Raw genomic sequence first — 22,560 nt, 5'->3', positions numbered from 1 at the left:
GAGTGTTTACATCCTTTCTGGTACAGTATGTATGTAAAGACCTCACTATGAACACTTGGTACTTTCAGCAGCACATTTCAATACACGTTTGCACACATTACTGATTCATCTGCTGCTCACAACTGTTTCTATTGCACAGTGTTGTTCTCATATGTACTGTATTTAACTTTATTCCGATAGTGTTTATTCACATTTTTCTTTAATACAGTATTTAAGCTGCTAATGGATGCTTGAATTTCCTGTGGGATTTGTATCCGTGTCTGTCTGTCTGTCTGTCTGTCTGTCCGTCCATGTGTTGTACTCTAGTCTCATCATTAGATTTTGTTTAAGTGTGCTCTCTCTGTATCAGGGTTTACTCGTCTGACTGTTGTAAACTACTCTACATTTTATAATTTTGCTGTAAAGCACTGTAAACTATTGTGACCATCTTTTTTCTATTAGCTTCTGTTAAAATTCTCACAATTTTTCTGTGATTTATACTCTTTCTGTACATGTGACACCTGCACATCTGTCGTCCCTCCGTAGCTCTTCCACAGGTTTATTTTTTGGGGTTATTTTTTTTTTTTATGGATCTTCACTGGATAAAGGGTGTCACTAGACATTTACATTGCTATTTTTAATGTTATAATTACTATTATTAGTTGGGAATGCCAAGTCAGCATTATTATTTTTATTACTATTATTGTTACTATTATTACTTAAAATAAAAAAGCTTGACAGAAGAGGTGTGTATGTGAGTGTAAATGGTTGTTAATCCCTGTAAGTTGACCCTGTGATATAAGGCTATAGCTCCCACCAACAGTGGAAGACAAAATGTGCAATTACCAACTGACCTGAAAATGCTTCGAACCCCCTTTGCGCTTCCCTCTCCTTCCCGCGTTTGCACATGCATGACTTGCTGCCTCCATATTGCATGATTCATTATTATGAGGCCAAGCCTGATCAACCCTGCTGTGAAAGACTCTTAATTTTCCATTTGGCCTTTAAAAAAAAACAAATAGCATACCTACATTCCTGGAGCTTGGAATCTTAATTAGAAAATGAAAATACGATGTACTGTACATGCACATGCAGGGGTCGTCCAATCGTGGCAAATGAGAACTCTTATAAACTTGGAAGGAGAGCAGAGAAGGATTTGGGTCAATTGGTAGCGTCCTGATACGCTGCAAACACCTGCATGCAGTGCCCTCTTCTGCAATTACACTCCTTGCCCAGTCATTTCTCTCTCAGCACTTTTATTGCCTCTGCTGCGCAAGACAAACAGCAATAAAGCCAAGGTAACCATGGATACATGAGGGCCACATTTATTCTTTTCCCTGCCATTGCGATTGAAAAATACTTTTGAATTTAAGTGGTAGGAGTCGTTTACTTCTCCATGGTTGCTCAAGGTTATGAATGATGTGTGGGAAGGAAACAATGCTGTGCTGGCTTTTATATAAAAAAAATTGGAAGCAAAAAGCCAACAAGGTGACATTAAATAAGTAAAGGAGAATTATTATTATTATTATTTTTTTTTACTTTTTTCTTTTTTTGTCATTAAGAACAGCAAAGGAGAGAAATAACGACTCAGCAACATGAAAAACCTTGACCTTTTCACAAGTTAAACATAAGTTTAAACATGAGAAATAAACATTAATGGGCTTGTTTGATTGACTGAACGCTTAATCTCTTGACAGAGCTAATGAACACATCAGCTAATTAGAAGCACAGGGAGTTTGTTTTTTTCTTTCATTGCACACACACACACACACAACATAGACATTCTCCCCTCAACTCTTCCAAAACACGGTGAGCTATCCATCTTTGTTTCACACTCTATCTCTTCTCCCTTCTGGTGTGGAGCCTGCAGACCTAGGTGCAGGTAATCATGTATTTTCTCTCGTAGCTGTTTTGTTCCTTGCTCACAGTAATTGTCAACATGGCAGCTCAGTGTGTGAAGTGAGCTTCCCGGAGCCCAAGTGGCGACGGAGTGAATCCTCACGTCTGAAAACTGGATTTGATGCTTCTGACACAGGGAGGTGAAAAGGTGGAAAGCAAGACGCGGAGGAGGAAAGGACAGACAAGGATGATGATGACAAAAAAGGAAAGAAGGCGGGCGGAAGAAAGGAGCTTTAAGAGAGGAGAGGTGAGAGGAAATTAAAAAAGATGGTTCACAGCCTGCCGACCTGAGGGGAAGAGGTGGAGGAAGTGTGGAGGCAGAGTCTATGATTGTCACTGAGAAGCAACATGGTGGCTGTAATAGATTCTCCTCACACCTTTCTTGAGGTGACCTGCCTTTGGGAGAAGTCCACTTCACTAATGACAGGTGAGAACACAGTGGGGCCTTCAGAGGATCATCATATGCTCCACCATGGCCTCTGGCACTGCAGAGCTGTGCTGATTATGAAGCTTCCAGACACACTCAGTTGGTCCTTGTCTGTATTTGGGTTCTGATCAAAAGACACCATCAGAATTTAGACCATGCACTGAAGTAGCAGCAACTGAGAGCGATTCCCCTCTTTCCTTATGTAAAATGTCCCAAGTTATTATTGCAACACAAAGAAAATGCATTATTAGGAGATTCATAATCCAGCAGCTACAATGAACTGAAGTGTATTTCTTCCTCTCCTCTGTTTGTGCCGTAGCCTGGAGAGTTGGAACGGCAAGAGATTTCATTATCCTTTTGTATTTCTACTGCGGCTAGCAACAGAGTCACCAGGCAACGAGGCAACGTACTCCCTGTTCTGGGTCTTGTTTTAAATAGTCAAAGTGTTTGCTTCGCACTTTCACAGCAACAGTTTCTGTAAACACACACAAACAAACACACACACACGATACTCCAAATCCCTCTTTTCAGTCTCTAAATCGGCCGTAATCCTTTTGGGTCTGACCAAAGTCCTCCAAACAAACATAATGGACACTAATCAGCTCTGCAGCAGTCAGTGCACTGGCTTGTTTTGTCATGCTCTGATGACCAAACACAATGATTCTATTTTCTTAATAAAAGAGAAGGTTATTAATGTGATGATCACCAGTCCCTATGCACCACAAGCATGTCTTCTCCCCACACCACCTCTGAGTCTCAACAGTGACTGTTGAGACACTACATTAGTGACTTTTTAAATATGATAATAAAACTATAACAAAACTACATCAAGGAAATCGGACGTGATTTTTTTTTTCTTCTTCTTTTTTAATTTTTCCACATACTTTTGTCTTTTTGGGGCCCTGCAGCAGTTACCTAGCCGAGTGCAGGCCAAACAATAAAGGGTTTGTCCAATTCATTCTGGCATGTGGTCCAGCCTTTTCGAACGGGGAAGGGAACAGCACCTGGTATCTCACATGCCTCCATTACGCAGTGCCAAGATTGGAGAAGATTGCACTGCCAGAACAATAATGTGGACATCCACCAGGGGTGTCCATCACCTCCACACCCCATCTTCTCTACCATCCCCCCTCTTTTCAGCCGCTCACCTAAATCAGTGTGTGTGTGTGTGTTCATGGATTGTCCCTCCGCCCATTCTGCACTTTATGGAATAAGTCATCGCATGTCTTTATCTCTCTTAGAGTCTGGCTCGCTCTTACAGCATTGACTTTCCTTATCTTGGCTGAACCAACTGCTTGCCCCCATATGATCTTTCCCTTACCCACCCCCACTGTCTACTGTGGTCCAGTGTCTGAGAGTCAAACCTTCAGCTGGATTTCAATTTCTTTGTCCAGGAGAGCCAAAGCTCCTGCCTATGAGGTGGACCCACGAGGAATGTATTCATACTTCAGTGTAGGATTTAAACCATAGGGTGTTCAAGACTCATGTGTTTTGGTTTGAAATCAGTAACTTTAAACTTAAAGGTGATATCGAATGCTTGTATCACACATATATGTTAGTTATGGAGGTCTACTTACATATATGTTTTCATGGTTAAAAACCTCCTAATCGCTGCAAACGAGCCGATCAAAATATCTCCTCACTGACGCTCTTGTCAGCCGCGCTGTTTCAGACCAAAACCACACCCCTAGAATGTAGACTGTGTTGTGATTGGCCAGCCAACGAGCGCTTTCCCACTGTCCTGTGATTGGGCAGGTACCTGGAAGTGACGTAATAGATAGGCCAGCTCTCAGATACACAGCTCCCCCTCTGGCACGGTGGATGCTCTGCATCTCAGCAGCTACAACGAGAGTAGTTCTTCTTCTTCTGCGGTTGAATGTACGCAACCGGATGTACCCGGACTAGTCCCCGCACCAGGAGGCGCTACGGTGGTGAGAGGAGTGGTGAGGATTTTTGATGGCGACATCAAATTAAGGAAGTGCCGATCCGCTTCGCAGAGCTCAGGAAAACAATACAACACTATTTTCTCAGCAGTGGCTGAACTGTTTGTTCTGAAACTTGGAGCTTCCGGTCTATGTGGGCTTTAAAACATCATAAGTGGACTCACAGAGCAGCAAGGTCTCCGGTTTGACGAACTCTGACATGCAAGAAAGTGCTAATGGTGAATCGTGAACTGATTCAACATGAAATGATTGACCATGTAGCCTTGTTGCGTCAGGAAGGGCTGACAGGAAGGGCTGATATCATGTAAATACTTTGTAGGCCTTGTAGGTTTCAAAATGTAAATATGTCTTTGGGCCACACGGTTTACATGATCAAGACATTCACCAACATTTTCTCCCCGTACTCATCCGACATGCCTTGGATAAGTTGTTGCTAGGCAGATTAGTTGGCAGGCTGCGAAACATTACTTGAGCCATGTGATGTTCAGGTCTGCACAGGAGTCAGTGCATCGTGCACTTGAATTGTGATCGTGCATCGCTCTCATGCGTGTCGCGGCAGGACAACGTTTTTCAGAGTTAATGGTGAGGACACAAAAATCAAAGTCGTTCACAGGAAAATACTGTGCGTCCATGTGACAGATGCACGACTGTATATAAATATAAATCGACGCAAATGGCTAATGCGTCTAAAACCACAGCATTGAGCCGTCCACCACTTTGGGTCATTATATTAACAGCAAAATGCAACAGAGGCGATAATGTGGTACAAATTACAGCACACTTGATTTCCTGCACTGCCACTAATGGCTGTGCCTTTTCATTGCACAGTAAAAGTTTAATAGCATTATTAAATGAGGCAAATATATATCCCTGCATGCACATGATGTAAGAGTGGATCTGTTTGTATAGCCAAAGTAAACAAAGAGTTTAATGGATTATTGGCATGCCGACGGTATAATCAACAGGTCTGTCGACACACTTTGTCCTGCGTCGTCTCACTAATAGATTCCACGCCAGCAATCATTAATAACACACAGATGTCAGTAAGTACTGTCAGGGGAGCAGACGCTGATTGTGTAAGATGAACTCTTTTTTTTTGTTTTTTATCACAATGTTAGGAAAAGATAAATGGTTAAGTAATTCAAATAAATAATAATTAAAAACGGGATGAAAAGTGTATCAAACAAGTAGATATGACCTACAAGGCACCGAGCTATAAACCTAGGAAGTCTCTACAACCTGGGAAAAAAAACAACTAATAAATTGAAGTGAATCCTTCAAAAGGCCACAGATTGAAAGATTTCATCAACTAAAAGGACAGTGTGAGTTCCGGTAGACAACAGACACACAACGTCACGCCTCAGATGAAACACAAAGGTTCAAAGATAGTTCACTCACTGACACCCAATAATCAATGTGCTTTAGCTTGACAGCGTCAGATGGGTTTTCTGGGGCACTGCACGGAAGAGTCACGCTGTCAATAAAAACAAACACTTACTTCATCCACATCCAAGTTCTGTCATAAGCCATATAGGGAAGGTCTTCTTTTCATTGACTCCCTCAGATAATCCTGTGAGAGCACATCGTATGGAAGCAATCACAAGTGTTGCTTCCTCACTGCTTTCCTGAATGAAGTTTCATGCCGTTGTTTATCTGTTGTATAACTTTGGCATTTCTGCATGATGTGACCTTTCCTGCTTTCTCCAATATCAGTATATCTGTATATACTACACCCATGCTACATACATTTTGGTTTCAGAGGTGGAAAATGAATGAATGAATGAGTAGTACTTACATTTACTTGTCTTTTTAACATTTATTACCATTGCTTTACATAATTATGTCTTATATGTAATACTACTGCTACTGATGTATTTGTTGATTTGTAATTGTGCCACCGGTCAAACAACTCAAAGTTCCATATTTAGACACATAGTGTTTGTAGTCAACTTGTCGATATTAAACTCTTCCATTCTGTCGATTTAATTTCCAGATTTTTAAAAGACATTTCATACACTACAGTGCAGATAATACAGAAGAGAGTGTGCTGTGACATATGGTTCAGGACAAAACCTTTGATTGAGTTGAAAATATACGTGTAATTATGGTTTTAACAAAATGCTACTACTTGTATTTCTGGGGACAAGAAGACATGGAACGGTGTCAATAGTTCATTGTCAGTTGATGAATGCTCTATGGAAATGCGGTCGGTGCGTTCAACAACAAGTGCAGAAGTGGGAAGAATAAAAATGTAAGGTTGTATTGCCATAAAAGGCAGGGCAGGGCATCATAAGAAAATGTGGACTTCATTCAGCAAGAGCTCCGATGCTGCTGCTTCACACTGAAACTGACAATTGTGTAACCTGAAGGCTCTTCTGTGGCTTAGAGGCATTCCATTATCTACTGACTCACCCACGTACAATATTTTACACCAACACACACACACACACACGGCAGAGACAGTTTTCATGCATTTGACCTTGACTTGTGTGTGTGTGTGTGTGTGTGTGTGGGCAGCACTCCCTGTAAGCAAGTGACTCGACTGTCAAGTTGTGTTTTTACAGCCTTCACAAATTTACATGCCCAGCAGCCAGGAGACTTGAAGACAAAAGCAATAGGATGTTATTTGGTTGGGGAGGGGGACGAGTTACCTATCATTTGATACTGCCTCTCTTGCATAATCCCACGCTTTTAAATAGAGGGAGAAATGCTGACGAAGCCACAGAGAAGAACAATTGCAGACAGAAAGAGAAATTGAGAAAGGAGAAGGAGGGGGAGAGGCCTACCCTCCCTCTGTCTTTGGTGTATAAACTCCTGACAAGGCAAGCCATCCCTCTTTACCAAGTTTGTGTTTTTCCCGCTTGCATTTTGACTGGATCAGCATTCTAATGAAAGACTGGAATGCCCCTTAGCTCTGTCTGAATCCCTCAAGAAACAGTCAGCAATTGTCTCTTTTGTTAATATGCAACTCTTGAAGTGCACCTGTAGAGAAGCTCGCGGGAGCAGAGGCACTCTTTCATCCTCACAGCTCAGGATACCTCAGGTTATCTCTTCACCTCCATCAAACTGTTTCAAAGCGTCGCAGAAAACGAAGAAAAAACATTCAAACATCAAATTCACCATAAAACAGAAAATTCAAAAAACACTTTAACTAAAGATTAGAGAGAGTAGGACGTCTCTAACTCTCATTGAGCTCATTCATCTTCAGCTTTCCTCCCTTCATAACTGTCTCTGCTTTGCGTCATTCCTCTGGGCCCTCCACGAGCACCACAATCCTCTGGATCATGTACAGAATCCAGAGTATACGATGCACTTCAGGCTATAGCACCCAGACTCAACCTGGAGAACATTAACATCCCAGACTTCAAACTACAACTTCAAAATCACCATTGAAACATCCATAGGCTCCATCATACTATGTGTATATATATATATATATATATATATATATATATATATATATATATATATATATATATATATATATTTATATATATACATATTTATATACATATACAGTATATATATCTTCTTCTTCTTATATATATTATATAAATATATAATATATTATATATATTATAGTGTATACATATATATACATACATATATATATATATAACATGACCTATATATGTATATATATATATATATATATATCTTCTTCTTCATATATATATATATATGTATGTATATATATATATATATATATACTGTATGTGTGTGTGTACTGGTGTGTACTGTAGCACAATAGCCTTTTTCAATTTCCAAATTACTTCATAGGAAACGGGTGCTGACCAGCTGGTACCTTATGTTTATCCGGGCCTTGGCTCACTAGACCAGGAACGGCAGGAAACCCAGACAACAGTTTTACACAGTTTTTTGGGTTATGGAAACTGTCTCGTGTTGACCAGCTGAGAGCGACTGATGATGACCTGTTTCTCTTCACCACATGTGTCGCATAAAAACAAAACCTTGTCTAATCACATCATTTTTTTGTTTTTTGACAGTGGTGAGCAGAGCAGCTATGACAATTGAATCCAGGCTGGAGTGGGGCAAATGGTTATACACTGGAAAGCATGGCGTGGTAAATGATGTTACTTGGTTACATGCTGTATTTGAAGTGTTTTCCATAAACCGTCAAAGGCCCACATACTGCTGCCTGTTTTTCTTCACTGTATAAAGTGCAACACTTTTGTCCGTATACTACTGTCCGTGATACTTAACAGAATACCTTTGATTTTGATAGCCACAATTTCATGTATCATCTGAAATTCAGATATCTGTTTGACCTTAAAATATGTTTGAGTTCAAAATAACAAGCCGCGAAACACAACAGACCATCTTAAATAATAATTACCACATGGTCCAGCAGAGGATATTGCGAGCACAGCTTGGCCTTATCTTGGCCCATCAGAAAAACAAGACTTTAACATCATGTCGCTTTTACTTTCTGTGTCTTACCTCGCTTCCTATTTTATAAAATTTCCAATTGTGTAATGTATCACTGGAACCTAAATTTCCCTTGAGGGAACTTCCCAAATGGATAAATAAAGTTTGTTTTAATCTAAATGTGATCTAATCCATCTAAACCGACACTAAATTCTTAATATGTTGTGTTCTACACCACAGACGACAAAGTATGGTGGAGGAAACATCACAGAACAGTACTGCTGTCACAACACACCCTGGTTATGATGCTTCATGGTGAGAGCCACCAGGCAGAGCACGGCTTCTAACATGAAACAGCAACAGGAGCAAGAAATCTTTGGTCTGCATTAGCAAAAGCTCAAAAACAGCTCTAATAAGGTCATGCCAGTGAATATTAATGCCCGGTTACTAAAAACATGAGCAGGAACATGTGCATCAGACACAGAGATTCAATTAAAGGCTGAGATATGGGTCTCCACAGCCCCCAGTACCACAATATCTATACAATATGTGATGCTGATCAGTTTGGCAGTAGTTTGGCAACAGCATATGAAGAAAAAAGAAAAAAAAAGTGCAGTATTCATTGGCAAGTGTGCACTTTTAGCCAGTGGCCTTCAGCAAGTCATGTTAAAACAGGCTTTGTATCCCCATAACAGCTTAAATTTGACCTTATTTTCTTGTTGAGATGGCCTTGAAAATGATTCACGTTCATTGAAATCCAGGGAAGTGAATAACCTGCATTCATCATTAAGACCCTGCTCCTATTCAGGTTGTAATACTCCTAAATTACTTGTGCTTTTTGACAAAAATCTAAATTGAAAAGTCAGTTTCTCATGATTTTGAGTCAACAAAACAACAAAAGTCTCTTTTTTCACAAAGTATAGCTGCAGCAATGGAAAATTATTCACTGCGACTTCTGCCTAATAATGATTGAACACACTTAGGCAGAGATTGCTGCTGGTGGTCTATTTAGAAATTTAGCCATCAGCCCATGAAATCTAACTTGTGTACTCACCAGTCTGCAAATCACTCTGCAAGCGATTGACACATCGGAGGATGAGGTAATGCCCTGGAGCAGAACTGGCACGTATCTGAACATTCACCCGTTGCCTACCAATATCTGAAATAAACACTGCTGAATTGACTCACTGCAATAAACAAGGAGAGGGAACCAGTTCCCCACCTGTTCCCTCCAATGAATTCATCCGTTTTGAAAAAGGAATGCAAATCAAAATGAATGTTTCCCCTCCCAAAAAAAAAATCAAAGATCAAAGATGGAGACGAATGTGCAAGCTGAAGCGACGTGAGAGAAACTGTTGTTTGTGGTTCTTCGGCACAAAAAAACACTGTGTGATTGCACTGGGAGATCAGCCATTCCTGTTTGTATTTCCTTTCAGAAAGTACCTGTTTTATCACTCAAACACACATATGTGTGCCTACTCTCACACAGTCCAAGTGTATGTGCCGTCATTTCTCTCATGTAACCTGTTTTTTATTTATTTCCTCTTTCCTTTCATTCTCTTGCAGGCCGCACCCTGATTTATTCTTTATTCCTCTATTTCTCCATGTAAATATGGAGCCATTGAGCATCAACTGAATTCTGCAGCTGGTTATAGCGTGGGGCTCAACACGGAGATGAGGAGATACCATTGGGAGACCACACAATACCACACTGGTTCCTGACACATGGATCTACTTATATAAAATAAAAATGGTGAGCAATTATTTTTAACTTGTTGACAAAAAATATATATACAATGTAGGTGATAATACCGTTATAACTAGTTTTGTTAGAGTATAGATCTAGGTTAAATGCTGAAAGAAGTCATCAGCACAGTATATGTTAATTACACACATGAAGATAGCAAACAGCTCCTTCATAATGACCTCCCATGGGCCCGTGCACGGTTAGCAGCAGTGTGGTAATGGGGTTACTCCCAGGCCTCTGTGGACTTCCTACCACCATCTATGGAACCACACAAGACTTATCAGAGTAAACACTGAGCATTTACATATTCATAATTGCCGACATGACCTAAAATAGTGCTGTTAAAAAAAAGGGAGATGGAGTTTTTCAAATCTTTGAAGATCAGTTGTTTTTTTTATGAAGAGACACAAAAGAAGTTTCGAAGACAGTGTTGTTTGTTTAATTTAGTGCAGTTAGAAACGACTTAGGATCTGTATTTGTGGTCAGTATTCCGTGGTAGCACTCATGTAAACTTCTTATGCAAGGTAGGACGATTTCACATTTAACCTTGTGTGAAATAATGTGCAGCGTCATAATAAAAAGTCTGACTCAAACCTGACTGCTGGGTAAAGTTCCCTTTTTTGTATGAGATGAGGAGGTATGTTTTTATGTAATTGTTAAATCTAAAATGCAAAAACAAAAAGTAGTTCAATTGACTTACTTTTTCAAGGCAGCCAGTTTCCTAGATCCTTCATAGTCTTACATTTAGTTGATCAACTTAAAGATTTTAAAGTACTAAGAAAAGCAGACACAAGCTTCATACAAGCTCCCAGATTAGTCAAACGAGTGAGAATAAAAGCATTGATTTATATACCACACTATCTGCTGTAAACATCAGATCAGCTTCAGAAAGATTCCTTATAGGCAACTAAGAGCAGTGACATTAAACCAAATCCAGTAGTTCACATAAATGAGCTTAAAAGATGTTTCATTTGACCCATAGATGTTTCAGATATCATATCCCCATGTTTATTAGTGGCACAAGCACTCAAGGTCTTCAGAGGCCAAAATGCATATATTTGAGTTCTGTCAGCATCATCTCTGTGCTCTTCCCTTTGTCCTGTCCACACAGGGAAAGCTATCACGACAGTAGGTGATAAGCATCGGCCAGATGCTTGGAAACACAAGCGAGAGGTAAGAGGGAGAAGGTTGTTGCCGAGTACACACTCTTCCTTCACAGCCATGTCTTGTTTGTACACCAGGGAGATGGCAGCATCTCATGTTTCACCATGCTCTTGTCGCCACCACTCTTGTCTGTTGCTGTCATCCTCATATATCCACTTGTTAAGAACAGCACGTGCAGTTGGACGGCTTTGTATCCGTCAGGCGCTGCGACAAACAAGCGGAAAAAGGGGGAATAAATCACAACTGCAGAGTTCTGCTGTAGGATCTGCCTACCTCTGGTTATTTCATGTGCCATTCTTTGTCTCACCCGCCGTCCCCCCCCCTCCTCTCTGCCTCTCAAATAATGTAACATGATTCCAACTTGATGTCTATCACAGTCCTCATTACACCCCTGTTGGCCTTTCGCAGACCCACATATCCTCTTGTCTCAGATGGACCTTGTCTCCCTCCCTCTCTCCCTCCTCCCTCCACTCTTCTCCACCATTTCCATTTTTCATAGAAAGCCTCTCCCGTGAACAGATGAGGTGGCTCTTGTGGTTTTAAAAAGGTCAAGCTTCTCGTAGTGGCAGAAATGTGACTTGATACCTATAGAACTACAGCAAACTAGCACAGCCGTGTTACATTTGGACATCGTGTGGCTGCTGCAATGATGACAAGAATCATTTGTTCAAAGGAAGTAGCTGCTCAAGTGGGTGAAGAGAAGAAGAAAGCGATGGAATTTTAAAGTGATGCCTGTGATGCACAAACAGCAGCATTGAGCGCTTACTTAGGCTTGCAGAAATAAGCAAAGAATAAAGGTAACCATGGGTCACATAGTTCTAAATGAAAAGACAGTAAAGTGCGTCAGAAAAAACAAAGTAACAGATATAGTGCATCTAAAGCAACTCCCTCCTCAAACATGTTCTCTAAACTCTGTAAACTTGCAGTCGAAGGCTCAGCAATCAAAGTCCTCACTCAGAAGTTTGAATGGTTTGTGATGATGATTAGTTGACCACATTGCAAAGCGGTGGAGTGGGTGCAGATGTGGCTAATTCCAGTGGTACGCGGAATGCTGATTGTGTGGTACAAAGTGCTAGCAGCTAATCAATACAGTGAACATGGCTAGCCCTCCTTTATGCATTGGAGGGCTGTGAGCACCTGTGACTGCGGCTCATTGCAGCTTGATTATCATCAGAGCTAATCTGTTCCCTTGCATTTCAAAAACTCTCCAAGTAGAGGGCTTGGGGTGTTGTTAAATAGATGATCACAACTCTGTACACAGCGGGGACAATTATTCAGGAGTGAAACTTTATATGATAGATTGTTAAAGATGTTCTATCTTGTGATGCCGAAGTCTTGCAACAGCCTTGTGAAGAGAATTCATTCTTTACTCGGCGGTGAGTATATCAGATATGTGATCTCGCACACTACATTGATATATATCTAGACAGCTGATAGGTAGACAGACACATAAAAAAAAAAACTCTACAAACATGAAATATGAAAAGTAGACTCTGTGTTATTCACCGATGAAGACTTTCTGTGTGGAGTTTGAATGTTCTCCCCTTTTGCAGGTGTGTTTCCTCCAGGTACTCTGACTGTACCTGTGAAAGTGAGAGTGAATGATCGTTTGTCTCTGTGTTGGACATGTCCAGGGTGTGTGTGTGTAGACCTCCTTTTGCCCCATGTCTGCTTGAATTGCCTCCAAGCAGGCACCTCCATCCCTTAACCCTCTTGTGGAGGATAGAGCGCTAAAACAGGATACAAAATATTAAGAATTTAGTGTCGGTTTAGATAGATTAGATCACATTTAGATTAAAACAAACTTTATTTATCCATCGCTCAAACACTGTATTGTCAGTTTCATCGCAAGGATAAAACTATATGGTGACAGTATCAAAAACTCACCCATGATGCTGATGTGGACTGTTGTGGTGCACGTGAGGGAATAACGATTGGATATAGCCCAGTGTGTGTGTGTGGAAGATACTTGGTGAGTTCTGAAAGTATGTGTTTCTTTAAATTCAAGCTTTTATTTGCATTGTTGGTTGTTGGTTAGATCTGGAATTAGTCCCAGAGGGTTAGTCGTCAAAAAGATCCAGCAAAGTGAATTGTGTGAGTAACGCAATACTATTGGCCATGAGGGAAGGAATTCCGTTTGTGACACACACACAAATGCCCAAATGTTACCAATGGTCTGTAATAAGGATGGGTTAAACACAGAGGTCAGAGGTCAGAGGTGTTCTTCTCTTCTATTACCACCTCTCAATACAGTCAAACAGAGCCTCAAGCAACTATAGTGTGTCCATCTTTCCACAGCTGTGTGGATTTCACAAGCTACTCAGATACTATTAACACCATGCACTGGACTTGTCACATCAGTTTTATTGTATTTGGATAACATTAGTTCTTTATTACTAAATGCTTTTCTACAGGTTTGTGTAAAACATCAATAGTGTTGTTATAGGCAGACTTGTGATTCCTCTTTGAAGAATGTAAAGGAATACAATTTGAATAGCGCAACAAAAAGTGCCTTTATACATCATGTACAATAATGTATTGCCATCAGACGTTTCCTATGTGAAGACAGTGCTCACGGCTATCATTCCGCACGCTTTGTTTTTTTCCCCCTCTGTTGAAGCACGAGACAGGCCACATGAATGGCCTCATTAATGCAGAAACGATTTCTTTCAAATCAAAAGAAACACCTCACCTAATGTAATGACAACCTCTTGCTTCCTTGCCTCTGGTGCTTTTCTTTTACTCATCACAGGAAAGGAGGTCATGAAGGTTTTGGGCGTACAGTAAAACACGGTGTAGAGTTAACCAGTGGATGTGGTGAAGTCGACTTTGATTGGCAGCGCACTGCTACAGCAAACCAAGCCACACTTAATCTGTTGTGGAATCAAGATATATCACAATTGATGACATATCAACACACTACGTTGCATTTCTCAGCAAAACAAAAGGTAAACATGTGTTGGCAACATTTCTTCAGACGAAATCAGTGACATGAACTTCAGCCCTTGTGGTATTTAATTCTTCTCTGTGTCCCTGCAGATGGTCACCTGTTATGGGAGTCTGTGCTCAAACCACTGATGGTTAGCCTCTGTGGCTGGAGTCCTAATTAAGCCAGCCTGGAAATATTGAGAGCCAGCCTCATAATGATGCTAATTGTTTGCTTCAACCCAGGAAAAGTGCATCACGGGCATAATGGGATAATAAGAAGCTCTAATGCCACCCCCAGAGGGACAGTTAAAGTAAAGGTCCACTGAGTTACAGAGCTAATACAGGTACTTTAAATGAACTATTTTATAAATAAATATTGTAGTGTATTTCCATACACATTTACTATAGTGCATTTGATTTCACTTTCACTACTCCGTCTGAGCAGACTATTTATTTATGTGCATTTGCACATAAATTTGCACTAGTTTGTGTGTGTGTGGGGGAGGAGGAGATTCTGGAGGAGAGGGGTGGTGGTGGTGGTGATGCTGGGGGGTGGGCTGCCTTTCATATTCTCAGCATGAATCCAACAGAAAGTCATTACCCACAACAATAGAATTTCTGCTCTATTTGCCTGGCATATTTTTCCATCTGGCCTCTGAAGTGTGCCATCCTCAGTCCGGGGTCGAAAGAAGTGTCCCACACACACACACACACACACAAACAGCTCTCCTCACCACTGTTATAAACACGTCAACACGTCAACATTGTTATGCAATAATTGGATAAGGCCACCAATCGTAGGAACCCCCTCTGTCGTGACTGCCATTATATCTGCTGGACCATTGATTTTAAAATAAAGGGTTTATTGGTGTGACTGAATATCTGGACGCTGGATCACTGGAGGTTGCATGATCGTTCTGTATCACTCGTGTGCGCGGCACAGAGCGAAACCCTTTGCTGAAAACCTGAAACAGCTTTTTCAACTGTATCTTTATTGAACTGGATGCTATCATGTCTCGTAGTTCTCAACAATTAAACCGCTTAGGGGAAACTGAGACGCAGTAATGGATCCAAACAAAACATTTGGCAAACTACAATAATGGCCCAGTCCTCCTACTGACAACCCAATATGTGGGAACTATTCTGAAACGGGTGGGAGAACTCTCATCTTTCCTCCCATGTCTCCTTCCATTGCTTCCTTTGCTTGTTCACTCTGTCTCCTATTAGCAGTCCATGAGAGTGGGAGGAAGGAGGAATGTTTTCTGGCACAGGAGTCCTTTTGTTGTCTTGGTGACTGCAGCTCAGCCATCTCACAAAAACTTAGACTTAATACATCATCGCCCCGGCTCCCCAGGCAGTCGTCACGAGGCTCTGATCTGATTCTCTGTAAAACATCGTCCTGATCCACAAACACAACCTAGAATAAGGCCCCCCCCAAAAAAAGAAATTCTTAACATTCACCAGAAAAGTTACAAATGTTCCAGCTCATGTGTAATTATTCAACTTAACATTTTTTTTATGCGCGCCAATTGGCTCTCATGTGCCTGTTCTGTCTGTTTATTTTTCCGAAGCCTGCCTCTTATTTCTGCAACTGTGTGGACTTTTGGCGGACAGCCGTCAGACTGACAGAGCAAAGTGGCCCACCTGCTCTGTGTTTGTCCGACAGAGGGAGAAGGATATAGTGCCTTTGTTTAAGACTGAAGATTTAATTAGAAGATTACTAATTCATCCTGACAAAGCTTGTGTTACTTGAGTGCCTCGGGTTTTTGGATTAAAACATGTCTTTAAATATTTCCTCCCATGTGCATGTAAGTGGATAGTCTGAGATAAACAAAGTTATCTATGAAAGCTACAGTCAGTGATTCAAGGAGACATTCAAGACAAACGCAATAATACAGTAAGTTCCCAATAAACACACGTTCACTATTGTGCATCAGAGTCTAACTCCTCGGCTCTGCGAGTGCAACGACCGAGTACACCTCCAAATGTGAGATCTTTATTTATTGTTTTCAATCTTAATTTCAGTTTGCTTCTCCATCAGAGTGAGAAGACAAGCCAACACATGCTCATAGTTGTGTGCTCATGAAAAACACACACTTAACTCACACAGACGCACACAATTACTCTGGCTTTATGAAACACGTCGCAGGGGGCTCAGTGACTGCCCGTAGTGTCACGTAGATCATTTTCTCATTTCTCCTTTTGATGAAAGCTGGTTTGGAGAGCACCCCATCACACACACACACACACACACACACACACGCACGCACACAGACAGACAGACAGACAGACGTCTGGAGCGAATGAGGATGCACAACCGGATATCATAGCTGTCATGGCAATATTACATTCCCTGAATGTTTTCTTGGGCCGCTGTTGAAATGAATTATGCTGCAACTGAATGATCAACATCATCTGCATACAAATACATATTTCGATTATGCAGGGATTTAATAACCAAACTGCGACTTGCCGTTAAATGGCTGCAGTCATCATTACTGATGAGATCTGCCTCCAAACCCGGGTTTGAACTGTAATCACAGTCTATTCTCAATAGCACATGGAAGCCAATTCAGTCCCGTTGGCCAGATATGTGCTTGGACTCCAGTCGGGCAGCGGTCTGGAGAAATGAACGGTGAGATAAGGAAGTACCAGAACCAGTCGCCCACTGCCCGTCGCAGGGAGGCAAGACATGTGACAGCTCATGAAATTAACAGGCTGCGCAAACAGAACTGCTGCCCAGAGATAGCAGGCAAAGCAATCACCTCGAAGGTGGGGGGAGGGGGGCACGCGTCCTTAAACGTTACTTAAGTAGAAGAGAAATTCATGCTGCTGGCTATTGCAGTAAAAAAAAAAAAAAAAATCAAACACGGTTTAAATTTGAAATACAAATGAATTAGACCGGCAACAAAGAGCTTATATATACACTGCATTTTAAACATGGACAAAACTGAGCACACAGCATACCTATGAACACTCAACCATGGACACGAACTGTTGGTGCATACCTTATGCCAATATGGAAGCTTGAGGCTATGCATAAGTGAAAACCATATATTTGCCTTGAAATGTTCTAGAGCAGTATTTCCCTCAGGGTTGGCCTTAGACTGGGCAATTAATTTTCTCCCGCATATCAAATTCAATTACGCATAGTATGTGCTTTGTTTTAGGGAGAAAGAAAACAACAACTTAAATTATGTCTCGTTTTTTTATTCACATTTTCATCTCAGTCACGAAACAAAATGAAAATCTAAATAATTTTAAAATATTGAGATTATTATGTATGTGAAGGCTTGGGTTTTTACTTTATGTTGAGTGTCTGATTTTTGTTTGTCAATGGAAATAGATAGATAGATAGATAGATAGATAGATAGATAGATAGATAGATAGATAGATAGATAGATAGATAGATAGATAGATAGATAGATAGAGAGATAACTATTGTGATAAGATTTCATGGTATATTTTTTTTGTTTTGATTGAAAGAAAACCAAATACAGTAGTGAGAAACTATCACAGGTCCCAAAGGTAGCAGCAAGCTTTTCAACATTCACTGAGGCAACCAGAGGTGCTGTCTTCCAGATATAATTTAAAGATATCCATCAGCCATGTCTTCTCTGCAGGATGACCAACAGGCCTTGGCTGTGGCCATCTCTGCTCCAGCTGATAACCTATCACAAAGCAAAGACCCAGCAGACTGCTGGCCGAAGCAGGGCAGTGTTTGGAGCACATTTTCTGCTTGGATGGACATAATGTTTTGGATTTCTATTGACTCTGCTGCTGCTGATCTGAGTAAAGTGGGAAAATGAAAAAAGTGACATTGGGGAGATGTATAAATCTACTTTCAGTGATGGAAGGTGAGATTGTGAGGACTGGTGAAGCAGGTAGGTTTGAGCTCCAGGGTGTACAGCTCGTGCATGCTGTGCTTTTAACTCTGACACCACTGAAATGTCAAATCTGCCCTTTGCACTCAGTTCAACTGTTATTATTTTTATCTCATGCGGTACAAACCCCACTCCGGTGACTGTCATTTACCCCCCTCAGTCTTATTCAACCATTATCATTCAATTTTAAATTAGACATGTCGGCTGAATGTACATACTTTTCTTCCAATACTGATGGTCAATTAACTTTGAGTAAAATGTGGGTTAATATTGATAAACACAATTAATATTCAAATTATTGATCCTAAAATTGACTCTTTAATGTCATTACTGTTATGCACAACTAGAGAGTGTGGACAAAAACAATGTAGCATATTTAAAAACCCTAGTTCAGGATTCAGGAAGTGTGGATTTCAGTTACTGACACATTATCAACACTGTGCAGCCACCAAATGTCTCAAGTAACATAATATACAAATGTGGCAACAGTAGACCAGCAACTCTGAGAGATAAAAACACAGATGTCCTCAATGGACTATGGAGTGGGACAAATTGTGGTCAACAAAGGTTTTCTCATGGTGGGAAAAAAGCTAATATAAGAAAGTGCAGATTTTGTTCTGTCCAGGTACCAGCATGGTTTATGAAAACGATAATGTTGATTATCTGATAATAACTTGATAATAATCATACCTCAAGGAATTCAGTGATTCCTTCAATATCTGATCATCGCGTACTTCATCTTTTAGTTCAGAGGGGAAGCACGCTGTGAATGCTTTCGGCATGCTTGTCACTAATACAGTCCAGTTTCCCTTTAATGTTGTATTCATCACATATGGCCTCAAACTGATCACAGATTCTTTCTGCTGTATGTGACCCTTTGAAGTGGTCACAGACCAAGAGATTGGAGTTCAGCTGTACACAGAATTTTCTGCTTTTGATGTGTATGTCCTGCGACACCCTGGGCTGTATTTACTGTCAGCTACATGATGAAGTGCCAAAACTCCTGTTTCCAACAATACGTTGCTATAAATAACCAGGTCTGACAATATTGCATAGGTGACATCTTTGTGCAATGAAAATATCGAGCTGCAAAACCCTCGTGTGTGTAAATGGACTGAGAGATTGATGGCAGTTGAGGTTCTTTTGTAATGCTTTTGATCATCTAGTAGGCCTATTATTCAAAACTAGAAAAGCTAAACATATCATCAGAAGCGTCAGAAAATGCCCTATAATCAGAAGGTTCATGGAATTTGGTGCATTTACTCAAGCACTTTACTTTTCATTTCACTCAACACGATTGCATAAGAAGTCATTGCAAAGATACAAATGAGATTTCAGTTGCTTGAGTTTAAATTTATATTCTAATGGTTGCTGTTGGTTTGCTTTTGGTTAGCGTTAGCATTAGCCACAGGCAAGTAATGCAACATGAAACATTGCTTATTGTTTGGTGTAATACCACCTTTGTACTTATTTCCTTTCACACATCAGTGTGGCGTTAAATGTCTTGCCACATCGGCATGTAGACTGGCAGAGCTGGGAATTGAACCCACGACCTCTATCTATCGCGATATGTCCCAAAATGTGTTTCACACAACAAAACAATTGAGTCTTTTGTCTTTATCTACTCATAAACTAATATATGCAAGTACAGCTAAAATAAATGTTCAATTAATGAATCATTTTTTCTGGATTCAGTTTTCACTGTGTAATGTCATGTTGACATTTTCTGCTTGTGTCCATTACCTACATCACAGTATTATCCACTGATACTGATATTGGTTATATAGTCTTGTTACAAAATTACACTCATCTGTTTTGCTTTTTTGTCTTTGATCACTGAAAACATTTCACATAGCTTACATGCCTCGCTCAGATACTGGTCACATGATGGTGGTGCGTGTCTCTCTTTACACCCTGCGGCTAATGAGCCATTAACATATTTAGGCTTCTTAGGTCACATTTTCTTTTTTCTCGTTCAGTGATTTTGACCATATGATATTCAGACATCCATACTGAACATCATATCTGCTGTCATTAGATGGTGTTGTGGATGAGGTGATGGTGAAAAAATGTGTGAATGAGTAGCATTGAGAGTTGATACCGAAAATACGTGATCTGTGCAGGGAATAACTTTTTCAAAAGTTAGCTTTTCAGGCGTAAGTAAAAGGCTGTCAGTATAACAACAAGTAATTGGTGTTAAAGCCAAGTGTCTCAAGTCCACAGCTCAAGGCCACAACACAGTAACTGCCTTGCTGCCCAGCACTGTTCCTAGGGAATTGGACATTATAGCTCTGTGAGTTAACTAATAGTCAGCTCAGTAGATAAAAGTGCACTCAATTCAATGGGTTTATTCCAGAGAATTCTAGTAAGTGTACCATCGACTCCTGCCTTGCAATAAACCAGGTTTCGTTCAAGAGGCACTTGCATGTATACTCCACCAGTGTAGGTGCAAGCTACAGTAGCTCATTCTGTTACCTCAAAGGTCAGCACTGTCAAGACTGATGTAAGTTAACAACCACAACTTCACTTGTCAAAGTTCATCAAAGGTAGGCACGGTGTGAACGATTTGCATGGATGTACTTCGCTGCTTCTTGAAATGAACTGATATTGCTCCAAAAAAAAGTTCTGTGTTCAAGGCTCAACCTTTGGTCATTAAACTTTTACTATGACAACATTAATGTTGGCATGGCCACAAATCACTGATCACAATGTTACTGGTGCATCGCCTGCATATAACAAGAAAACATCATCTTCAAATCACTGATTAGTATGCATAACCCTCCCAAGCCCTCAGAAAAAGCTGCCATCTTCATCAGAACCAGCACAGTTATGGTACCGTGAAGGGAGCACGGTTATGAAATGCCATATCGAATTTGGGTGTTATGTGGAGACGCTGGAGTTGCCAGGCTCTGTGGGAATTACAATGTAATGAAAAAACTGCTCCTCACCACGGCCTGTCTCATTTGGCCCCCACATCCTTTTCCCATAATGCAGTGCCACAGGGAGTCAAGTGCTCTGAATGGTCCTCTCCCTTGGATTTTATGTGTGCCCCACGCTGTTGTCAGAATGATTTAGCGTTTACCTGGTGAGAGGTGCTAAACGTCACTGAGGCTCTTTCACAGCAGACTTTGGGTGGGGTGGCTCAGTAAAAGCTGTGAGACTGGGGCAATTCGTGCTGATGAAAAAAAAAAACCACACCTTGTTCTAGATGTGAAACGGACACATTCATACGAAGCAACTTCATACGAGCCATTTTTTCTGCCCCCATCCTTTTTTTCGCCTTGTCTTATGCACATTTGTTGCTCAATAATGCTTCGGCCCACTTCAGCCGGGCAACATCTTGACTGATGGCTCCCCCAGTACCATTTGAAATGGCTGTGCCCATAACCATTACGAAATATGGAACACGAGCCCTGCAGTAGCTCTGAGAAACACACAATGCCGATTAATCAGGGAGGAGGCCTTTCCTCCCGCTAACGCTTGCTGCTGTGTTTCATGGGCACAAGGGACAACTCAGTGCTGAGGAGGCCAATAAAACAGCACATTCTCCTGGGGAAACCAAATGCTGCCAGACCTTCTACTGTCATAGAAGCCTGGTGATGAACTGGGCCATTACATTTTGGCGACACCCAATACTGGATGTCTGCAAAAAGGCTGTGGGTCTATTCTCATCTCGGCTTTTAAGTCTGGCTAATTCCTGGGGAGGAAATCTGTGAGCAGGGTTCAATTCTAATGAAGTCAGGAACATGTGTGTGAATAAGCTGGAGAAATGTAATTCTATATCCATATGGGTGTTGTGGGATGCTGCTGTAAGCTAATTGCCAAAGATAAAATGACATCAATTCAAATTACTTTAGAGAACTCTTTGCAGCTTTCGGCATGACTCACTGTGCATTGTGATTACCTGTTTGAGGGGAAAAGAAAGTCCATTCAAAGATGCCATTTTATTGTATTTTATTTTTCTCTCCTGTACCACAAAAGGGACAAAGTGAAGGAAAACTGCTGGATTTGTTTTTAACTCAACAACATGGCACACTGCCTAACAAGGAGCTTGGGGGAATAACATGTTGAGTGGAGTTGTGAGTTGGAGTCTTGCACTGTTGTGGTGATGTTTATTGCACACAAATAGGCAGGCAGTGACTCCATGCCTTATCCTGCACATGAAAGCCTGGCCTGATTTCAAAGTTTCCAAAGAGAGCA

General features: G+C 40.9%; 1 long non-coding RNA gene across 7 annotated transcripts; it reads left to right on the top strand.

The window, feature by feature from the left end:
- The first annotated feature begins 2,063 nt into the window (after positions 1 to 2,063).
- Positions 2,064 to 16,470, top strand: LOC122781063. Of its 7 annotated transcripts, none has more exons than XR_006361775.1 (5): positions 2,064 to 2,125; positions 8,256 to 8,332; positions 10,204 to 10,390; positions 11,496 to 14,496; positions 14,588 to 14,971. It is a non-coding gene; the product is annotated as an uncharacterized LOC122781063 (long non-coding RNA). The 7 variants fall into 7 exon arrangements; XR_006361766.1 differs by having other exon boundaries at positions 2,111 to 2,305; XR_006361763.1 differs by lacking the exon at positions 2,064 to 2,125 and adding an exon at positions 16,048 to 16,470 and having other exon boundaries at positions 7,976 to 8,332; positions 14,588 to 14,820.
- Positions 16,471 to 22,560: the final 6,090 nt, after the last annotated feature.

This window comes from Solea senegalensis, linkage group LG1 (assembly GCF_019176455.1).
Source record: "Solea senegalensis isolate Sse05_10M linkage group LG1, IFAPA_SoseM_1, whole genome shotgun sequence".
Lineage (NCBI taxonomy): Eukaryota > Metazoa > Chordata > Actinopteri > Pleuronectiformes > Soleidae > Solea > Solea senegalensis.
This window is presented reverse-complemented; position numbering and strand designations above follow the sequence as displayed.